The following is a 23,393-nucleotide window of genomic DNA, read 5'->3' on the forward strand; positions in this document are numbered from 1 at the left end:
GGGCAGGACGACAGGGGACAGCGGGACAGAGAATTAAAAAAAACACCAAACAGAGAAGCATCACTACTTAACTGAAAATTAGGCAATAACCAGTATTACACTAGTTCAAGTGAAGCTGCCACTTAGCCCTATCCACCTGATGCTGGCAGCAGTTGCCCACTTGTACCTGTTTCTCTACTCTCCAGCTGCACTAACGCATGCTTTCATGACAAAACACAGGTAAGGTATCACAGCTAGGAATACAGGCAGGAAATATTATCAAAGAAGGAAGGATCTAGAAATGTATGCACTATTTGGGATTAAGAAAAACAACTTTTCTATTAATAGCATAGGCAAGAGTTCTCATATCCTGCAAGATACTTTCTTAAAATAATCAGTTAATTTTTTGGTACTTGCTAATAAATAAGTTAAAGTAGGTTTCACTGTTCTTGTTTTGTTTTTCCTAAATCTCAAATAATAAAAGAATCAACAGCAGCAGCCTGCATTAAATAATTTATGTTTTGACTCATTTATTTCTTGCTTATAATGTTTTGAAGAGGCTAACCACTTTGCTGCAAAGTTTTGCATCACTAACAAAACCTGAAGGATTGCAAAATGCAACATTGAGTTGTGTCTTTACGTTCTACTCAAAGATTAAAAGAAAGCAAGAACACAAATATTTTCCTATAGGAAACATAAGTCAATAATTTCTTTCCTCATCTGACAAGAAAAGGTTTTCATTTAGAAGTTGAAAATAAACCATCTGCATGCTAAAGTTTTCCTCAAGTAAAAAAAGGGCACCGAGGTGATCATCGGACAGAAACAATTAAAGGGAATGTATTGTCAGAGCCAGGACTCAAAATAATATTTGAAATATTCCAAATCATTGGTTGAATACTGACATCCTACTGTATTTTCTAGCATTTCACAGGACACATTTATATGTGGTTGTACTATTATTTTAGTTCTCCATGTCAAAACATCAAAACATGAGCAAAAATTTACTAGAAGATTTGTTAAAGCACTTCTTTTTAGTTTAAAAAACTTTTCAAAAAGGCAACAAAATTTGTCTTCATAACTAATGATTTTAAATTAATTTTAATGGCCAGTCAATTAATTTAATGTTATGTGCTACAATCTGTATATACAACACACCAAAGACATTGAGGGGTCTTTTAGTCAGATAGATGTAAAATGGATTTATAAAAAAACATAAATACTATTCCAGGTTTCTCTAAATCACCAAACCGAGGTGGGAGAAGACATCGTGAAAGAGATACTGTGACCAACTGATGTTTGTCCATTTTTTATGTACAGAGCAGAGGCAAAAAGAAAAACTACTGTTTTCTTTCTGTCATAACGCAAGGTGCAGCAATGACACAATAAACAGCAAACTTGCCCACTGGGGCTGACGCCACCCTGCAAACGGGAACCAAGGGATGATTGTACTTGCCCAAGGTTTCTAAAATGCCACATCTTGTTTGAGAAAGCAGTCAAGAGATGCACCCTTAAGACCACATAAGGTTCAATTTCTCATCAGACAGCAAAGTTGAAGCCAAAGTACTTTTATATTTTTTGAATGAGGGGACACACTGCTCAGGACTGACCATTAACACTCTAAATTCCTCCTTCCTCTTCCTCCCCATTGACTAAATGAGATTAAAATGAGTAAGACTAGAACACCACCCTTCTACTGTTCCTAGTGGAAAGCATGCCCTACTTGAGCTGTGCTAAAGCCGAGTAAGTGGATGGAGGTAGCTTTTTTTGGCACAGGAAAAAAGGCGCCGACCCACAGGGTGGATCACAGACAACACTGCTACTTCAATAGGCGGAGTCAGAAAGTACAGGAAAATACTATCCTTTCCATCCTATGAGGATAAGGAGCTATCACAGCTAACCTTCCAAAGCTGCAGGTGTGCGAGATAATAAATCTGACTCCAAAGCAGGTCCCTTCGTCCACTCTCCACTCCTGTACTGGGAAGAATGGAAATGCCTACAAGCCATGGAAGCAGGGAGGTGTTTCACCACATCTTTATTCATAGGTAAGAGCCCACAACATGCTGCAGCTGCTGCACCCGAATCCCATGATGTCAAGAGCAGTAATAAACTCTCTGCTGAGAAACAGGGAGAGAAAAGGAGAGGTTACCACCAAAAAATGTAACTATAAAACAGAACAAAACAAACAAAAACACCTTTACAGCAGAGTCACTCTTAAGACTCCATGACACAGTGCAAGACCTGCACAGTCGGTATGTTTTGTACACACAACTCCAGTTGGTCAGTGAGGTTTTTGTAAACCTGTAAAGAAGTCTCCTTCTCTGCAGGCTCTTACCCTGCGCAGCTGCAGGGCATGGGGCAGGCTGCAGCTGTACAGCTTACCAGGTGCTCTGCGACTGACAGGGCACAACTGAACCTGCGCTCAGGCCACGGCAGAATGAAGCCACCTGAGACTCCACTGCCACCATCCACCTCCCCAGCTCTGGAACAGCAAAAGTGACCGGTTATCCACACCGAAGCTGTGACCCCGGGAGCAGCTCAGGCACGGTCCATCTGCTCCTTCAGATCTCCCTGCCAGGGGTGCTGAGCGCTGCTGCCTACCCCAGCACCGGCTATGGCTCCCAGTTAATACACGCACAGCTGCACCACAGCATCTCCGGGACACTTCTGAAAGGTCTTAAGGAGATGCAAACACAACACATTAACTGAATGCCTTTAAAAACGGGGTCCTTGGGCATTCCCAGATCAGCTGTAGCAGAAACTATTGTAGGAGGAGAACAGTGTGGAGAGCTGTGCGTTGATACAAGAGAGGCATCCTTCTGCCAAGGCCCAAGAGCAGCAGCAGCAAGCACCGATACAAGCCTGTCTAGTTTCATTTGCTACACCCGCTGAGCCACATGGAGAAAGCTTTATGGATGAGCAACACTAGTAGATCACTCATCTGGGCTAAGAGCAAGGGAGTATCTTCTAGCTCCCCCCCCCCCCCCGGCCCCCCCGGGGAAAAGCATTTGCAGAATGTGAACCTCCAACTACAGCTGTAAGGGAAGCATGCCATGGCTTTAGGGTAAGAGATTAAACAGACGGAGACTACCCAGCTGAGAAAGGAGGATACAGAATAGGAGAGATCTGCCATAAGTGGTAAAAAGAAGCAAACAGGATGAAGAGAATACTCACTGCTTCTCATTGCTCAGGAGAAAAGGGACACACAAAGTTATGGAACAAACTTCAAAGGAAAGTCATTAAGAGAAAAAAAAAAGTCATTTTGTACAAAATTACTTAGAGAAACTCAATGCTACGGGATGTTGCAGAGGTTGAAAAGTAAACAGATTGAAGAGAATTAGGCAAATGGAGGACAAGGGCTATTAAACACAATATGTCATGTCAATCTGCTGGAAATCCCAAAGTCAAAATTTTACAAGAAACAGAGTCTATACAAGCTTTATAATGCTTTCTTTCCCTAGGTGTCCACTGTTGACCATTATCAGAGTCAGTGATTGGCCTAATTCAGTAAGGGAGCTCATCTGAAACCAGATGAGACTCTGTCCCAGCCGAAACCAGGACACTTACTCATAACAATTCACCTCTGTGTGATGAATTTTATTTTATTTTATTAATATATCAGTTCCCAACCCAGTATCTGTGGACTACAGATCAGATAGGTGGTCTATAGGGCCATGGTAAATACTGAAATGAGTATGTTAATCAGAATCTTGTCTGATAATGATGAGCACAACCACCAGAGATTCTGACAGCTGACATACTGTTGCCCTGAAGAGTTTGTTAATCGCTGTTCACTGTAGAGAGCTATTTTGGTCAAAATGATTAAGTAAAAGATTAGATCATTCCCAGTGCATTAGAGTTGTTGCCTTTTTTTTGTTTTTTTGTTTGTTTTTTTTTTAAGAGAAATTAAATAAACATGCTGTGCAAATATAGCTTACACGCACCTTAGGGCACTATCCATTCAGGATTTTCTTTTGGGTTCTCTTCTACTCTGCAAAGATTCAATCCCTTTAATAACTAGACTTTCAATTCCATGTCTGAAGTTTAAGAATCCACTATATTTCCATTTCCTTCCATTTTTCCAAATCTGGATAACTAGCATGGTATTCTCATGTGAATTCTTACAGGTTTATTATCTCAAAACTTTCCAAGATACACATCTGAAGTTATTCTGTCTCCCTCCTCCCCCACAGGGAAATAACCCAAAACTTGCAGCCAGCATTGTGTTAACTGCATGCTTGAATTCTGTAAGCTAAACTCTTAAAAACCTACTTAAACTACTTAGAAAAAAGTAAGCATGCTTAAACTTCTGCCTTTAAAGCCCAAACATGATAGTGATCCATCTCATCTGGGCCATTAATTTTCAGTCAAATCTGTCTGAGGCTGTGTTTTCTAACTGCAGTGGCAAAGCACATTGCATTGTAGCCCTGCTAACAGTACAGAATCAGGTGGGAGGAGAGACCGATGCTGGTTTTGTGTAGAAAAGAATTGCTAAGCCCTGACCCCTTGAAGACAAAGCAATGGTGCAAGAGTAGTCAAGGCCAAAGCTCTATTTGCAGAAAAATCAATGGATTATGCACAATAGCGACTACACTCAGATGTTCAGAGCTTAGCTGGAGTCTGTAGATCTCGTCTCTAAATTCAGAGTATCTGACACTGAAAACTAGAAAAAAAACCTTACCACCCCCACCCCCCTTTTTTAAATCTAAACAGTCTAAGCAGAAGCAAGCTTTGAACTAGAAGTCTTGAAATTGAGATGACTGCATCCCTTCTCTTTGCCACTCCTTACGATCTTTGGTAGCCAGCCAAATGGCTCAGCTTAGCTTCACTTTCCACATCAGTCCAAAAGTTGAATAAGTAATAAAACTTGCATCAGGAGAGGGCTTTATAATCACATTAGAGACATGCAACACAGACCGGCTACCTCGGTTCACTGGACAGCTTGAACGAGGCTTCATAATGAGGTACAGGTGTTGGCACTAATTAGGAATACCCAGCTCACTGCTGACATCAGCCCCTCAAAGCAATGACTGCACTTTAATCCTTTAAGCCACATAAAAGAAAAGCAGAGAGCAGGCGGACCAAAAAAAAAAAAAAACACCTCTGAAAACGCCTCTGCAGAGAATTGAAAAATTTTTGCTTACTTAAGGGAAAAAAATGAAAGTGTCACAAAACTGCAGGAAGTTTACTGTGAAGTATCTGAGTACGTAAAAGAATCTAAACTTTGGGCACAACCAGAGTTTTTAATTTTAGGAAGAGTATCACCATGTACAGTAGGTATTCATCATAACTATCAAATTTATATCCAGAAAAGAAGCACAGAATAAAAAGCAGTAGAAGCAGCATGTGTCAATATTGCAGTAAGATAAAATTATTCCATCTATGCCTACCAGCCTTCCAAGTATTATGGGATACATCAAGATAGATTTTAAATGAAATGATTACAAGGAGTTCTGCAGGCTGGAACCTCATTGTTAACAGCTTCTTTTATGACTTCCTCTCCTTTAAAAGACTTTATATTTCTTTAAAATCGACAAAGCTTTCATTTAAAAGGCGATATCTGAATGTTGAAGGTATATAGGTTCAATTTACACATTGTAAACACCAACACACACTTTTTTTTTTTTTTTAAATATCAGTTACTCCTTCACTTACATGCCAGGTCATGAGGTAGATGTTTTCGCTTCAGCTGATGACATCACAAGCTCCTAAAAAAACGAAAGGAGTGCTATTTAGGTAGTAGGAGTGACATCAGGCATTTCATGTTTGAGCTACAATTTAATTTTGGCAAGTAAGTGAAGGGTGTATTATATTTTTATTGCAATTTTCCCAAGCAAACAATACATCCATAATACAAAGCCTTAAATTCTGCAGTTCTCACTTAATATATGGAAAAATGAAATGCATCAGCTGTATGTACACATACTACAATATAAATACACAAAGTACTACAGTTAAAAGTAAATTCCTAAGAATAATCTCAAAGTCAGTTTTGCCATCCTCTTAACATGAATGGGAACCAACTTTAGCAATACCAACAGAATGAAACTTTAATTAGTATTTTCACTATCCTGTTTTGGGAATAAAAAAAAAAAAAATTGGTCAAATAGCTGCACACTTATTCAGCTGACTTTCAGGGGATGATTTCTCCAAATACACTGATGCTTTCTTCCTTCTAGAGGGTCTTCTATGAACCGAGCATGCCTATAAATTCATAGGAGGGCAAATAAAAAATAAGTATAGAGGGAAAGCTCCGTGTGGCTCCTGCCTTAATTCCTCGAGACATTCCTTCAGACCTCTCCTTGACAATCCTGGATAGCTCAGCTTCCCTGGCAGGGATTCTGCTTACTCTCCCTTTTTAATCTAGTCCTGAGCCTTAAACAACATTAAGTATGGGAATAGAAGGAATTTTTCTCTCCACCAACTGCCCACATTCCCTTCCTGCAGGATCATGCACATGTATGTTTTGTGTCCTATTGTAATGGACATGGCAAAAGCATTAAAGTTGTTCCACCCAACAGATTAGTTGCAGCACTCCTTGGAGATGTCAGCAGTTAGACCAGGGTCTGCCCTGGCAGGCAGTCCACTCCATGCCTTCGAGTAAAAAGCTAACAAAACCAGGACCGCTATGAGCTGGGGAACAAAGTATTAGAGAGCAGAAATTCAAGTAAAAACCAAGGAACCGATAACTGCATACCCTGCCAGAAGAAAAAGAATAAAAAGGGGGAGGGGAGGGATGGCAATGTCTTTCTAACTGAAATAAGGCAGTTTCTGGCCAAAGTGTCAGCACCATGCTGTAACATTTTTGCTTCTCCACCCATCTGCAGTACAAGAAAAGGATACTACCACCCATCCACTGAGGAGTGGCACAGACCCTATTACTTAAGAACTATTGTTGCTCAACTTAGGCTGCGGCATCAAAGGAAAACGTTTCCTACAATCGCGGGGGGGGGGGGGGTTGGAGGAGAAGGGAATACACAATATATTATAGCTCCTGTATGTCGACCTTACAAAATTTTAAAGTTTTGACTATGTTAATTTTCTTTGATTTAAGGTTCGTTCTTTGCAGTTTTTTGGTTTGGGAATTTTTTTTGTTTGGTTTTTTAGTTGGCTTTGTTGTTTGTTTTTTTTTTTTTTAAATCGTCCCAGTTTCCTCTTCCCATCTCCTTGACAGTCTCTGGCTAATACCCCACATTAAGCAATTAATTTTCAGCAACAGGAGAAGATCTGTAGATCAAAGCACTACCAGAGCCAAGGTTGCCGAAACATGATTCACGCTACGTGGGTCGGGTTTTTAACTGAGATAAGCAGATGCACACCGCCGCCGCCACCACACACATGGCCTGCAGCAATCCACAGGGCCCGTGAGCAGGAGACGAAGCGCACTTGGCACAAGCATCGATGGGAGCCTCCAGTCTCCTTCCAGAGCGACCCAGCGCTCGCACAGCAGAAATACGGTGTGCCGAGCTGACACACAGCGAGTGGGGGTGACCGGAGGGGCTCCCTTTAAAAGCCCACTGCTGCTCTGCCGCAAAACCCCAGCACTAACGCTGCCTCTACCCGCCAGCTAAGAAATGCCAAGAGCCTCACCCACAAAACGCACTGGAGAAGGGAGGGCAAGGGAAGAGACTAAGTAAAAAAAAAAAATGAATAAATGCCTGGATCAATTTTTCAAACGTGACTCTGAACAAATTTTTCTTATGAGATGTTTCATTATGGGATAATTCTTTAGTGTCCCGATTGAACCCCTTTAATGTAAGTTTTCCATAGAAACACAAGCAGAGCCCTGGTCATGGCAGCTCAAATGGCATCATTAAAATGCAACACAGCCTACAACTTTTAAGTGTGAACAAAACCACAGCTTTTGCCTCCCAGCTGAACCACAAAACTAATATATTTTTGAACTCTTCATTAAAAACACATTTGTTTGCTCAGTTAAATGCCAAGATGAACTCTGAAACACAAAAAGGTTCAACTAAAAATCTTTTCTTTCTCTAACCCTTACACTATGCAGTCATAATCTTCAGTCCCAACTTGTTTCACAAGCATGTACAAATATACAGAATTGCATGAAAGATACAGCTGTCCCCACAAAATACCGCTCCCCTCTTTCTTCTGAAAGCCAGTCTTAACATATCGATTCAGAAACATTAAATTCATTCACTTCAAATTAATGAGCAAGGGGCTCTTTGCTAGTAGGTAAAAAACCAGAATAGTGCTCCCCAGCCTGGAAGGGTGCAACCCCCCAACCTCCCCATCAGCAGCAAGTTCAGGAGCGGGGCAATGAAATCACAAGAGACACTTGCCCTCCTCTCCGCACAAGCTGTGCCAACAGACTCCGCATTTCTACTCCCTGGGTGCATTTGAAAAAGCAATGGGGCAGCAACAGAAACCGTAGCACAGAGAAATAGAAAAGAAAAAAAAAATTTATAGGAGCTAAAGGAAAATGTAGACACAGAAAACAAAACTTAGAAACACACAGTAGCTTTTCATAAATACTGCCTGGAAACTAAGCGTCACCAGGGGAAAAAAGCATCTGGAAGATTTATTTCTTAAAATACAACTTTTAACAACAGAAAGCCATTTGGAACAAAGACCTATTTTTGCAGTTATCGCTACTGTTATATTATCATTCCCTCTGTAATTTACCATAGTACTTACCAACGGCCAAGCCTCCAAAACAAGAATTGTGCTGGTTGAAAACAGTGCTTTGTGCTTCTCTCCTTAACTGTCCCACATGCTGCACCGCCATTTTCAAAAAAAAAAAAAAAAATCACAGAAAAAAAAGATCTGCCAGGGTCCTGGAAAATGGCACCAAGATAGGACCAAGAGCTCAGACTGTGCATAACAGAGGCTCTGCAGCCTCTCCAGGTGAGCCCCTTCCACCCTGCACGACCCTCACTGCCAGAAAGCTTGTCCTGGCACTTAAAGTATACATAGCATCCATCTCCCTTGACATAGCTCAAGCCCTTTACCAGGTCTCTCTCTGCACTGGACCCTGAAGAGTTCATCCCTTTCTTCTTTACACAGTTAACTTCATGTCTGAACACTACACTTAACTCTTCTGTTAATACGTCCTAGTCTTTTCTCCAGAATAAATAAAACCCAGTTCTTTCACGCTGTGCTCATAGGCCACGCTTTCTACATTTCTGATCCTTCTAGTTGCTACTCTCCACCACCCTTTCTAAGACTGGCACACAAAACCACTATGAGGTTGTGATGCCCAAATCTGGGCGAAGTCTTCCGGTTGAACCGTTCCCGACACTGAAAATACTCTCATCTTGTTACAGAAAAGCATCCTTTACTGCCATGTGAGCCGCGGATAATAATTCTGTGTACAAACTCCAGTGCATTTGCTTTTGCAACAGCATGACTCCGTTGCCCCACGTCCCGGCCGTGAGCAGTTATGTGTGTGTTACGCAGGTGTGCAGCTGAACCCTCCTGCCGCAGAGCTGCCCCTCAGCCCCGTCCAACCCCTCCTTCCAGAGTCCTTCTCCAATCTCTCAAAATAACTCCAAGTTCAAAGCATCTTCTCAAATAGGCACACAGCTCCACCCAGTTTCATCCGGGTATTTAATGAGCAGAGTCCTCATTCCTTCACCCACAGCATTAATGGCAAATATTAATTAATACTGGACATAGGAGGGACCACTTAAATCTCACCAAATTCACCTGTCTTGTTTAAAACTAGTAAGTAAATATCGTCTCAGTTTTCTAAGCAGCTGCAAACATTCCTGTGAGCATTTCACCTAATCCACATTTCCTTAGCTCGCTTCTCATAACATGCATTGTCTGATAACTTGCATCATCTACTGTGCAATTCTCACCTCACAAATGACTTTGAAGACTGAATTAGAAAGCTGGTCTTGTGATGCTTCGCATCTCTTTCACAATAAATAATCCCACAGATAAAACAACTGCTTTTGTGGGAAAGGTATTAGAAAATAATTTTATTATTTCCAATTTTTTTACAGACTGTTTCAGATATCAAATGCATGTAGCCAGTTCCCCATAGACTACCAATATCATTACACAGACCTTTTACAAAAGGCAGATCAAGATTTTAATACTACCAAGACAGCATAGGAAATAAAGCCAGTAGTTTTCGAGATTATAAATAAATTATAGTATGAAGCCAGAAGGTAATGGTACTCTTCCCCTTACAGTTCTGGAAAAATCATAATAGGAACAAGTATCCAAATACCAAAACTGTATCCAGCGTATTTAACTGAAGAGATACTTCCAGGCAATACTTATCCTATGGGGACTAGAAGTAGAAAAGAAAAAGTCACTAAGCTTCAAGAAAAGTCTTCTAAAATCCTTATTAAGCATTCATAACAAACAGGCTTGGAATTTTGCTTGGAATAAACTGTGATCCAACGCTGCTTCTTCACAAGCTTCTAACAGTGCTAACTACAGTGAGTATTCAGCAGCTTCTTGATTTTTACCTCTCTTCCACATTGGCTTACCCAAAAAAGTATAGTTCAGTATAAATTCACAACCTCATTGTAAAAATCTAAAGATAGTCCATCTCACCTTAAGGTAGGTCAGAGACACAGAAAGCACCTAGCAAAGCCTGCAACTCTCTAGCACCTTCACTTCCTTCCACCGTCACAAAAATATTTCATTACACCTTTACGCAGCAACAAGCCAATTCTTAATAATAGCCACTGACTTAGTAATTCCTAGCAGCCAATTAAAATTTGCTGGGAGAACAATTTCCCACAGTGGCTTACCCCATTTTCAGACAAACAATGCAGCAGGATGTCTAGAAGGATAGGTTTCATAAGGCAACTAACAAGTAACATCAAGCCATTTTATGAAACACTCTGAAGTCCAGGGCCCCCAGGCACTCGGATGGTGACCCAACGCAGCAGTTATTTAGCACGTGTGTAGCGCCAGCCATTCTGCAAAATACTCAAAACTTCTTATTCGTTACTTGAAATTACTTGTTACACCATATAATTAACACATACATGCAAAAAAGCAAGTCGGGCTGAAACAACTGCCCTTACAGGGAAAAGCTACCAAGACCAACATACAGGGAAGATTTAATTTAAACACCTAACCTAAGGCGCACACAAGGTTGTCTATATTCTTCATATACCGGCAAGATACTAACATTAGTGAAACAAAGGCGTGAGTCTGTAAGAGATCAGCTGTAATGGGATAAATTTAAGAAAAAAAAGTTTAGGCTTAGCATTAAGGAAACGTCCTGACAGTCAGAACTGCTGGTCCATGTCCCCAGGGGAAGAATCCGAGGCTGCAGCTCTTGACGTTTGTTTTAAACAAAGATTGGACAAGAGTCCTGGTAGACTGCACTGCCAAGACGACATGCTCCAGCTCAGCGTTTCTCAAACCAGCCCGAGGGCAAGGCAACAACAAATGGGACCCAAGTATAAAGAGGAGGACTGCACAAAGTGGTTTGTTTGGCCTGTCTGCACTGAGGAGTGCACCTAGCCACACAGACATGTTGCTGTGGAGCAGCAAGTACCATGCATCAGCTACTCCACAGCACACGTGCATACCGCTGTGTGTTGGCAAGAGCAAAGCAATCCCAAGCAGCTATTCCACCCTTACGTCTCTCCTCCCTACATCAGAGACTGAGGGATATATATGTGCCGAGGGATACTACAACTGCACCTAAGGACAGTCACTGCACACCAACTTAGGTACGTGCTCCTCTTTTTCAGAACAAAAGTTAAGGAGATGTATTACTTCAGCCTGGTGCAGGATGCATCCTTCTCGGAGGAGTGGGTATGCCCTGCAGCAGGTCGCATTGCAATGCAGAGAAGCGTAGCAGAAAGAGACCACAAATGCATGTGGCAGAAGCCTGCAGTAGAAGAGCTAAATTGGGATAAAAGTATCAGGAACTGACAGGATGGTTCCTGAATCCATGAAGCCTGGAATAGGGTACAGACAGAAGTAACAAATGTATTTTGGTGCTAGCTACTACCAGGAGCTAGAGAAGGGGGCTGTGAGCCACAGACCAGCAAACCCAGGTTATTTATGAGGATCTAGAGCCAAAAAAATAAATCCAGTTCTTGAGGAAAGGCAACACTACAAGTCTTGCCATTAGCCACAGCCACATGTTGGCCCGTCGGATTTTAACTGTCAACCCACCTCATTCAACTTGTACATCCTGTCCTAAACAGATCTGCTTGTGTGCATTTCCTAAAGCTGAGCAATGGCAGTACTGCTTCATGGTTAAGTTCTGAAGGGAGGTTCAAGTGAACGTTTCAGAAGCAATAATCTAGATGACCTAGAAGCATCTTTTCCCATAGCTAATTTCCATTATTTAATGCAACTATATTTGTGGACAGTTATAGATATCTTTAGTGGAGATCTTAAAATAAAAAATAAAATGGTTCACCAAGTGTGAGAACTTCCAAAGTATGGTAACAGATGTTATGTTTCTGATGACACAGCCATGCCATTCTCATCCACTTGCAGCAAGTCCCATGACCCCACCACACACACAAGAGAGTCACAAATTCTAAAAGCAGCATCAGTGTTTCTTGCCGGATCCCCCACACACTGACGAAATAAAAGATGAAGGGCCAGATTTAGACTTCGGACTGAAGTAATACCAAACTGTACTTCAATGCCTTCAAGTTAGATCTCTGGCTCCAGAACAATAAGAAACAACAAACCCCGTAAGGCTTCAACTCCCCATGCACCAAATGAAAAGGTCTTTACAGTGGGACTCAAAAGTGCCCAGCACATTCAGGACAGCCAGCTCACACACCGAAGAGGGAATGACACCAGAAATCTCTCCTCTCATGGATTCAACCACTGATTTGCAGCCCTGTAAACTGATACCTTCGGGAATCAGATCCATGCTTGGACCTTTCCTCCTCCTCACCTCACATGCACTCTTCAGGCATCCAGTTCAGCATCATGTAAAGCCTCAGCAGGTGCCACACCTGCAAAGGCTGTCCCTCATTCTGCACCTTACCACCTTCCCAGCCCTCCTCTCCGTCCACTAAAATTCAGCCCCAAACACCTCCTCCCTCCCAACCCCAGCTATCAGACCCTGGCCCCTTTCCCTCAACCCCTTTTCCTCGCAGGACTCTGCTGCTGCCTACCTGGAGCACACAAGCACTCATGGCCATCCCCACTACTCCACCAGAAGACCAGACTGTGCAAGCTTTTCCTAATATACATCATGCTATTTAGCTTCAACCATTTACTCGCAGGATGGCCACCAACTGCTAGGCAGTGTCAGGAGGAGCTCGTGCCTCAGCCTCCAGCTTTCATGAAACAAATGAGCCTGATCAGCCTCTGTTCCTGTCGTGGTCAATGCCAAGTAGAAAAAAAACAAAACTAACCCACAACTGATTGACATCAGTTAGTTTTAAAGAAAAGATAAAGAATACTTTATGTCTGAATTACAGGAGGAAAGCTCACTCACAGTTGGATGGCAGTAGTCAAGAAAAGACCCTGTCTCCTTTTCCGGATACATTAAGTTGCAATGCTCACCAGTGTGCAACACAGGGGTTCATACAGGCTACAGATCATGCGCTTTCTTCAACTGCTCTGGGTACGAGCAATCTGAGTACTTAAAGTAGTGTGGACATACTGAATATTCCCGGTCTTGAAGGTGGTCTCAGTACTCAAAGAAAAATCACCCTCATGAACAGCTCACCTCGTATCAAAAGGCTTAGTCAGTATTTAACTGAATGACAGTCAGTTCCCAGAGAAAAAAAAACAAACAAAAAACAGAAGGGCAAGAGAAAAGTAAGAGAGCGTTAACTTCATTTGCTCATCACAGTGATTTAAAGTACTTGCAACATCCTTCATCAAACTTGAGACGTTGGTATTTGTGAGATTTCCTAAGGAAAGGCCCCCTGTTCTTTCTTGGTCAGACATCTGATCATCACACCAGCACTCAGACTGTCACCTCCCCCTGCAAAGAAACCCCATAAGTAAATAAAGCACCCAAGCTTTGCACTTAGACCACAGAACACAAGGCTTGGAGCGCAATCAAATGACAATTAATGAAGCAGCAGGCATGAAAACACAGTAAACAAGACTTCATCAACTTCAACCTTTGTGGCTGCAAATTCCATAGCAGCAACCAGAAATTAATTCTTCCTTGAAAATGATCTGAAATGGTTGGAAAGGGTTGGAATTTTTTTACTGCTATGAAAGAGCAACCTGTGTCAACTAACTAATCCTCTTCCAAAGCCATTCCCACTCAGTCAGACAAAACACATGACAAGCTCCGAGAAACAAGCAGGGAAATTTTGGCCTCGGTGGAGTCAATAGGAATTAAAGTCAGTGCGAAAACGAAGCCAGAAATTAGCAAGGCATTTATGTGATGAACCTGTGAGCCTAACTCCTAAGTGACAAATCTGAGTTTATTTCTTCTCAAAATCTCCTGATGCAGACATGTTGGGGAAGGGGCAGGGCGTTGCAAGATCAAGTTGTAATGCAAGAGAACTATTCCTTTAAAAGCACCCACTGCCAGAAGAGCTTACTGTCAAAAGGAAAAACGTGACCTTTAATAAAATTGCCTATAAATATAAAGACCTTTATGATTTCTTGTAGTTTATTAAAGTAAGACTTCTGCTATATAAAGCTGTCGCCTTTATGGAGGCAAAGCTTTTGACATTGTTTAGCAAGGGGTTAAATGAGACAGAGACTGCCACTCACATTAACAGGCTCCCACCAGTTCTGAGGACAGCAGGTAATGCTGCCCCTCACAACACACTGATATTTCTGCACTTTGGGTACACAAATGACACCAAGGTCCCCTGTGCTACACTTGCCAAACCTCATCAATGACCCAAAGGGAAAAAAAAAAAAAAAAAAAAAAAAAAAAAAAAAAAAAAAAGAAAGAAAAAGAAGACAACTTGCTTTAACAGGTTTGCTCCCTGAAAGTTTTACATCATTTCTGCTTACCTGAAGGACAAATACTTCTATAATCCTGTCAGTCTTGGAAAGCTCAACAGAGAAAGTATACACAGGAGCTTAGCTTGTTCTCCTTTGAGAACTACCATCACACAGTTAAACGCACAATACGGACTGATTAAATCTCAATGAGCCTATAAGAGACCATGACGCAGAGGTGCTACAGAGTACGCTAATGTGGCATTAAAACCTCTGAAAGATAGATCTAAAGATGCTTTATTATGGCCAAAAAAGTTTGGTACAGGAACGAAGCAGGCTCAACTTCTACAGTCCTCGTGCAAGGGCTGACACTAATGCCATTTCTTCAGAATTAAACGTATATGACCAGTCTGATCATTATAACATAGTTACATTAGTGCAACACCCTCAAATCGTTAGAAAAGCTAGCTTCTTTGGTAGAATGAGCTTAATATAGATTCCTTAAAATTATTTCAAGGGGGAAAGAAAAAAAGCATTTTGACAAAAAAAAAAATCATAGGGTAGAAAATGGTTAGAAAAGAATTTGAGAACAAGTGCATCCTGGTTACTTCTAAGTGTTTTGAAAGTTACTCCACTAAACCAATGCTCTGCCACTGTCTTGTTTTTCCAGTGGTTCCTCTTGATACATAAAAGTAAGTTTGCTTTTGAAACATACTTATTATCTGTACAAAACACACATCAGCAATTGTATTTACTTTAAGTCCAACACACGCATTCAACTTGCTTAACCAAGCACAACTTACATATGTACAGGCATAAGAGCACAGTTTTTGTTAAATACACAAGCCAAATACTCATCACATCAATACAAACGTTCACTGAAAAAAAAAAGTGTTATAACATCAACGCTTTATGTTCTATGAATATTAAAAAATACAACTTGATTTTTCAGTGGATGATGCTTTTATATATACACATATGGAAACCCACACAAATGTACCAGCCACAAAAAAACAACACCTCACAAAAAAAAAAACATTGATGAGGGAAAAGCCCCTCTTTATCATACCTAGCAAACCTACACAAATCTTATTAATAAAAATAATAAAAAAAAAATCCCAAAAGGTCTGCCAAAATATTTTTAGGCTGACTGCAAATAATCTGGAAGTCCATACTGTCTGGAGTCTGGTACAGGAGACAAATTTAATTTGACCTAGCTGATTTATAAGGTCCCAAGAAGACTGCAAGACACTCACTAGAAATGCCATTTTCTCTAATAACAAGGAAAAAGTTGGGAAGTCAAGGCAAAAAGAAGAGGGGACAGCCAACGGGAGACTACAAAGGCATCAAAGACATGGCTGGGGGAGATAAGTAGGGAACTATTAATCACGTTCAAGTTGTCATGTGGACTTGAGGCGGCTTTTTTTTTTTCCCTTTTTAATTTAGTTTAGACATTTTTTCCAACTCTTAACCCATTCATACCTCGGAAGTGGACTGTTTGAAATGTGGAAGTCAAGCATGCAGAAGCAAATGTGCAGAAAACAAATTTATTTCAGTAATCTTAAAAAGAGAATGAAACACCACCTGCAAGAGCTATTAGAGTTCAGCAAGCTAATTTAATGCATATCCGTGTTTGCTGTTACATATCGAGGCTTCTGAAAATCTAGAACAAGTACACAGAAGATGCCAAACAAAGGACCTAAAACAGCACTTAAACCAGATTAATCCCGTAATGGGAGTCACGGGGCTCTGACTGATACTGAGCTGATTGTCAGGAGTGCAAGCTTTCTAATAACTTACGTCCCACCTTCTGAAGTTTAACAGCATTTATAGAGAAAGAAAAACAAAACCACATGTCAGATGTAGCAAAGAGCCATATATATTCAGTTTTAAGCAATAGAGGAAAGAGAATACACTAAGTACTGATACATAAAGTAATTTTTAACCTCCTCCTCTTTCACTGAGCTCATGCCAGAGCCTTTATATTTGACAACAGTTGTACCATAGCTATTTCATCTCTGTATAGGTGTATAGATCCAATTAGAGCAAGTCAGATCTCCACCAAAATTGCAGAAGCATACATGGATGTAACCTGCTAGTCACTGGCAAAATTTTGTTCAATTGCCACTGTAAGTAAACTCTTTGTATGCTATGTGTATAAAAATGTTTTTTGATGAAAAATACGCTCACTACCAACTTTAACATACTTCATGGTCTGAAAAATACCCGAGAATAGAAAAACTTGTAAAATTTTCACAAAATGTCACTGGGAAATTCAGTATGAGATCTTAAAAAATACAAAAAACAACAAAAAAACCAAAATGAAACCACCTAAATTGACAGATACCAGTTGCAAAGAACACACAAACCCATCTTGCATTATTTCTACTTATATAAGAATTTGGAATTATTTCATCCCACAGGTTTTTTCACCTTCTTCCTTTTCTTTTTTGGCCCAAAAAAGTGAAGAAGCACTAACCAAAGAAAGTGCAGAAAACTAATTTCTGTAACACGGACAAAGTATTTTGCAAAAATAATTTCCATAGAAGAATCAACACCATTAAGCAGGAGTGAATTTTATTTCCTATGTATGCCAACAGCCATTACAATATTGTTGCTCATAAACAAGCACCTTGTATTAAGACCAACCTTTTAGTTCCTCCCTCACCCTTAGCACATTCTGTTGCAGAGCTGCAAGTTCAAATTTGTCAGGCAAAATGCTTCACTTACTTCTTAAGATTACTCATTTCATGCTACGCTGGAAACGATTATGTTGTTAACATAAGGAAGACTGCAACTTCATTATCAGGTTTAAGTATCTGCCTTTCAGTTGCTTAAATGACAGTCAATCTGATTTTTGTAAAAGAACACAACTGCTCTTGAATTAGGTTGAAGAGTTGCTAGAACTCCCCCAAACAAGGTTACTGCTGTCAAAGCCGACAACCAGTAACCTTTCCCTTGTCAGACCACCAGTCAGCAGTTCTTGAAAAAACACAAAAAAACCTATTTCCTGTGCTTGAAATGAGCATTACTTCTCCTCATCAAACAACATTTAACAAGGTTTATATTGCGCTGCAGAGTAAACACCTGTTATCGCTATTTCAGTCAGTTACCTGCTGGGAAAAGAGCCCGTTTACATGAAAGCAGGAACAGGAGTACAAGATTGTTACTCCTCTTCCCTTGCAAGTACTAATAAAAGTGGGAGACGTCTTACTCCTACCTTGCCTTCTGCTGAGGCTCCTCCTCACCAGCTAACTGCTGAGCCTACCATTTTCTTGCGCATCTCCATAAATCGCTCGCATACTGCATGTTTTAGCTCCATGAGGTTTTTGGTTGGGTTCCCCCCCACCATTAAAGCCAAAACCCAGGTGGGACATGGCACTATTTCCAACGATGAGTCCTCTACAGTCACTTTGATATCAAAGCCCGCAAATTAACACTGGAAAAGTATTAAAGAAATACAAGCAGTTAAAAGCAGAACAATAAAGAGAATTAAAAACCGCAAGTAATCTCGCTAGGGACATTTTTTTCCTCCTTTGACAGGATACACCCTTCTCCTATACATTTTTGTATCCAGCGGTTCAAGTTCAAAGACTTTCTATGCAGCAGCAGAAAGAAAATGCTGCCATTTAATTCTGCCATACTTGATAAGTGGAGAAAATTAAATATTTGTGCATTAAAAATAATAATTTTCTCAATAATCTTCATGCTTTTTAATAAAGAATTATTTAAAAATTGCCTGGTCTGTTAAACCAACAGTCACATTTTTAAAGTGGTATGAATGAAAGCTCAGAGTTTAGTTATGATTTTCAGGTACTGGTGAACACCCATGTTAGTGTATCAACCCAGAAGTGTATCAACCTGACAACCAAACTGCATCAATCTAACAACCAAAATATCTTTAGCAAAAAACTTTTGTCTAACGTTTGTAGCAGATACATCATTTATTTGCACATTTAAAGAATTTCAGTCATCCAGTATTACACGATAAACTATATATCGCAATTAAAAGCTATTTAGCACATAGGCATGTCCTATGCAAGAGTTTTCCTCCCACTACTTGATCATCTACCCAACAGCATATTCCACAACAAGAACTACCTGTAAATTTAAAAACGCAGCTTAGAAAACACTTCGTAACACAGTCACGCAGAATTAACCATTTGCAATAAATGCTCCCGGCCGTTGTTTTGCTTTGCACGGCCTGGCAAGCGGGGTACCAGCCCTCCCTTCGGAGGATCCCCGGCACCCCAGCGTCTACTCACCCACCGCACAGCCCAAACTCTCGGAAGCTGTTGGACTTGCTGTACATCAAACCACCCGCGCAGGCACGAAACTGCTCTCTAGGACACGAACGAGAGCCTGAGCCTTTCACCAGCAACGGCTACCACGCAGTCAGGAGCTTTTAGCGGATACGACAGACCCTCGGAAAACATTCAAGCAAGAATTTTTTAGAGTGGGGGAGGGGAAAAGGAAAAAGAAAAGAAAGGGGGCGAGGGGGAAGCCCTGGACAGTAGATTAGTGAAATAATACCCAATTCCCTCAAGACCGTGTGACAAGCATATTCGGTTTAGCAACCAGTCAGGCATGTGTATAAACCTGTTTTTTAACATCTCCCTACAGCTCTAATTAAAACACAAGGAGGCATTAATGACACGATATGTTATGTTCAGCATTCAATTCAATAAGCAAGAAACACAGCGCTGTAATCTAATGCTGTAACAGGTGTACTTTAAAGAAGGAAAGCACTCCAAAGTTTTCAAACAAAGTTTAACAAGCTAAGGCAAGCATCCCAGTGTTTAATCCAGGTTTTAACAAATAGCCTCAGCAGTCACGAGCTTATCCTCCCACCTTCTCCTGCTCCTCTGAACAGGGTGACTTAACAAGTGCCAGTGGAGCCTCCGCAGCCGTGCTCACAGCTCAGGGTCTCTTCCATTTCTTTAAATCCAAGTAAAGCTTGTATTATAGCTCTACAAATGCAGGAGCTTTCATTAGGTCCAAGATCACACATCCCAGACTGCCCTAATCCCCAAATTCTTGGTCTCCTACACACTGAAATAAGATCTTAAATGCTGGAAAAGTTCAGATGCCATCTAGAGAAGGGCGACTTGGAAGTAAATAAATATGAAAGAGCGAACAGCCCAGGGAAACAGGGAGGTGGTTAGTAATGACACAGACATCTCTCCGCAGAAGTCAACACCCAGGCTGTCACGTTACACTTCTAAACTTCTTTGGCAGGTACCACCTTACAGCTGAAATAAGTTGACGCATCAATAAAAATATTATCTAACACACTTTTTAGGGGTTCTGAACATCAGATGTGCAGTTGTAGCTACAAGATAGTATAAAGAAAAGCAATTTTAAAGTAACGGTGTCATAGATCATTTAACATGGATAAATATAAAAAGAAGTCACCTCTCCCTCTTTTTATTTTAAATAGCAGCATTAAGTTAAAATCGGCTGTGTGCTTAAATGCAACATTTCATGTAGTTATCTCACTTTTCAGAAGTGCCACCAAGCCTACGGATCTCTGGCATCTCCCACTCCCACCTGACCCAGCCTCCGCCAGCAAAAAAACTGCCAAGGCCCTGACATAACATTTTATACATCAGCTCTTCAAGATGCAAATAGCATCTGTTGGCTTCCATTACATAAATATCCCCGATAAGAGCTATTATTAACTTGTTAGTTTCCATTTTAAGTAAAGTATGTCAAAATTGCATTTATGTCTCCAATTACATGAAGCCTCAAGTCTTATAAGCACTTCAGATCTTCAGAAAAGAGAAACGCCACATGATTTCAGAGGAAGGGTTCCCCTCTCCAGAAATTCAAAAGCCCCTGAGTCCCTTTAGCTGTAGCTCCCGCAAAAATTGTGGGAGTGGGGAGAGATTCAGCTGGCATGATCAAATGGCAAGTTTTGGCTAAGTCCATTTCTGCCTATAATGCAAGAAGTCACCAGCCAAAAAGCAATGACGCCACTGATCTAGACAAAATAGCAATTTTTTGGTTGTAAGAGTGCATTGAGGGAAGGACACCCATGCTTACCAAAATATTAACTTTTAAATTTCGGTTGAATACAACATTCTTTGTTATTAAATTGCCCTGTATTTTCTGAAGAGCGGGCATAATGCTACACTATCAAACCTATTCAGTAAGAACCCCCAAAACCACATACCAACTTCTAAAGGAGACTTCTACGGACTAAAGGAGAAAGACACACCACAGAAGCACAGGTTTATATAAACATTTTCATCCATGGATCATAAAAGACAGCCTACAAAAATGGGTACACATTCCTACTCTGGATATACCCCAGGTCTCGCTAAGATAACCAAAAACGTACAGACACCACGCCGTGCTCCTCACCCTCTGGGGCATGATGGTCAGAAATTAATTCCAAAGATTGAAATAAGCTACCTAAATAGACCACGTGGAACATTGTAGGGCTATCAGTTTCAAACTCAAGGCAGCTTGTACAGGGTTTAACTAAATTTCTCACCAGCGGGTCTAACAAATCCAGCCGCGTTCACCACGGCCTTGGACACCTGCCGTCAGGCCAGCCAGGAGTTCAGGTCACCCGTCAAGCCACCCCACAGCCCAGCTGCAGCAAGCTCTTTGGGATGAATGCTCTACAGCACTTAGCACGTGGTAGCTACTACAGTGACCATGCACATGCGTGCCTGCCTATATGTACATATATGAAGCTGTACAGGTAAAAATAATACTCAATTGTAGCCAAGCAGCCTTTGTAAATTCTCCTCCATAAGTGAACCACCCAGATCTATGAAACATACACGTATTGTTAAAACCAAAAGAAAAAGCCCGCAACAATCTCAGGTATCCCAATAAATCTCGGATGCAAACTTCCTAATTTTCTGCCATGGAGAGGAAGTCCACAGAACCGCAGAGAAGGAAAAAGCTGGGTTTATTCTAACGCTACACTGAGATCCGCTAGCCCAGGCTTTTACGTTCACAGCGGATTTTCACGATTTTAATGAGATCCCAAATGAACATGCATCCTTGCCAATAAATGCCACTGCATATGTTCCTGCATCAGCTCTCTAGCAAATCTTTGCAGGTACCTGCCACACGTACATAATGCGAATAAAGCAAATTAAAAAAAAAAAACACAGTTGCGCTAATTGACCCAACTCAGGGGAATTTTTCCTGCTGGGGGAGGAAGGGAGGCCTATTCTGTAAAAGGAACCTAGAAAGAGGAAACATCAAATGAAGGACCGGTAACAGAAACAGCTCTCATTATTCTGATGACTTTTACTGCATCTAAAGCCCAACTTTTGCAGAAGAGAGCTTTCTTCTGCTCCTCTTTAGCACTAAAAACAGGGCATGTCATGTCTAGTCTGGAAAGAGGTCAGAAGTTCAGTTTAAAAAAAAAAAACAAACCAAAAAAACTTTGGATCCTAAAAGCACTAACTTGCTTTTAGTTTGAAAAAGCACTTTCTTAACTAAAGTGACTTCAAACCTCATTTTCTCTCCTCAGTAAGTGCAGGGGAAGGCTTTTCTGACATCCTGCTAAGGAACAATGTGGCAGGCTTGAAAGTTACGCTAACGTGCCTTTATCCAGGTCGCCCTTTCCTCTCTAAACCCATCCAGCTCTTGCACTTTCAAGTTAGATCTAACCATTGCTAAGATATGGTCTCAACTTTGTAGAGATTAGCAGGTGTGCTCGAGATGCTCTACAGAAGAGCCCACAACAAGCACCAACATGACGTAAAAAGTTGGCTGCAGATAAAACATTTTGCATGCACCAAGACAAAACACAGTTCCCTTCATCTTTCAGTTTTAGTGCAAAGGCTCTTTTACATTAACAGAGATGCACAATAGCTTTCAAGTTTCTAGCGTATTTTAATCACAGAATGTCTAATCACAATTGGATGCCGTCTCCAGCACCCCCTTCCCCTGGACATGAAAAAAAAAAATACAGCTTTAAAGTACAGTGCTAATTTAGTGATATTTTAATTAAAGTACATAGCCATTCATTACAACAATTTGCAAACAATAGCCAAACTCTTCAAATAACTACAAATGCTCTTCATGAAAGAACTGTAGTTAAAAAACCAGGAAAAAGCAGCATTCATTCTTCCCGTTAAGACGTTATTTTAAGGTGCCCTGTACCCAATCCTCCCACTAATCACCACAGAACTGTTCGCGAGCGCGACTTTTGCCACATCCCCGGCCGCTAATCGCCCCGGTCGGTCGCCGCCGAAGGTCCCTAACGCGAAGCCATGCCTTTGCAGAGAGACGAGCGACGTTAAAGCCAACACCGTGCGAGGCAGGGAGGTTTCGTTTGGAGAACCGAAGCCGGGACCTTCCCGCTCCCGTCCCGACACGCACGGGGGGCACCGGGGTGCGACCCGCCCCCGCTGCCCGGGGTGAAACTTACCTCGGCGGCGCGCCGGGCCGGGCCGGGCCGGGCCGGGCCGGCGGGAGGGCAGCGCTAGCGCTTCATTGTCAAACTCAGTTCTAGCAAGTTCCTCGACATACTGGCGGAGCGGGGCTCGGCGGCGGACGAGCGCCCGGCTGCCCGGCTGTCTGTCTGTCTGCCCGGCTTGTCTGTCCGCCCG

General features: G+C 41.4%; 1 protein-coding gene across 1 annotated transcript in view; it reads right to left on the minus strand.

Annotated features, from left to right (window-relative positions):
* The window catches only part of JADE3 (jade family PHD finger 3), a 77,637-nt gene that overhangs the window by 40,698 nt on the left and 13,546 nt on the right, over nucleotides 1–23,393 (minus strand). The window contains exon 2 of the mRNA XM_010580459.1: nucleotides 5,632–5,684. The gene's annotated coding sequence lies outside the window, so the exon portion shown is untranslated. The remainder of the gene's footprint in view (nucleotides 1–5,631; nucleotides 5,685–23,393) is intronic.

The sequence above is a fragment of the Haliaeetus leucocephalus genome, unplaced genomic scaffold, assembly GCF_000737465.1.
Source record: "Haliaeetus leucocephalus isolate CR32 unplaced genomic scaffold, Haliaeetus_leucocephalus-4.0 Scaffold712, whole genome shotgun sequence".
Classification (NCBI taxonomy): domain Eukaryota; kingdom Metazoa; phylum Chordata; class Aves; order Accipitriformes; family Accipitridae; genus Haliaeetus; species Haliaeetus leucocephalus.